Source organism: Myotis davidii, unplaced genomic scaffold (genome assembly GCF_000327345.1).
Source record: "Myotis davidii unplaced genomic scaffold, ASM32734v1 scaffold59, whole genome shotgun sequence".
Lineage (NCBI taxonomy): Eukaryota > Metazoa > Chordata > Mammalia > Chiroptera > Vespertilionidae > Myotis > Myotis davidii.
Window position 1 is genome coordinate 5455255 of NW_006293001.1, and position 286 is coordinate 5455540.

Here is a 286-nt window from a genome sequence, read left to right on the forward strand (position 1 = left end):
TTGATTTCAGAGAAGAAGGGAGAGGGAGAGAGAGATAGAAACATCAATGATGAGAGAAAATCATTGATTGGCTGCTCCCTGCACTCCCCCTACACTGGGGATCGAGCCCACAACCCAGCATGTGCCCTTGACTGGAATCAAACTCTTCAACCCACAGGCCGATGCTCTATCCTCTGAGCCAAACCAGCTAGGGCTACACATACTTTTTGACTATCATTGTAACTAAGTTCAATGATTTAAAAATATGTATCAATCAGAAGGGAAGGGAAGGGAAGGGAAGGGAAGG

General features: G+C 45.8%; 1 protein-coding gene across 1 annotated transcript in view; it reads right to left on the bottom strand.

Annotated features, from left to right (window-relative positions):
- Window positions 1-286, bottom strand: part of SCN3A (sodium voltage-gated channel alpha subunit 3) — a 111362-nt gene that overhangs the window by 74994 nt on the left and 36082 nt on the right. The gene's annotated exons all lie outside the window — the stretch shown is intronic.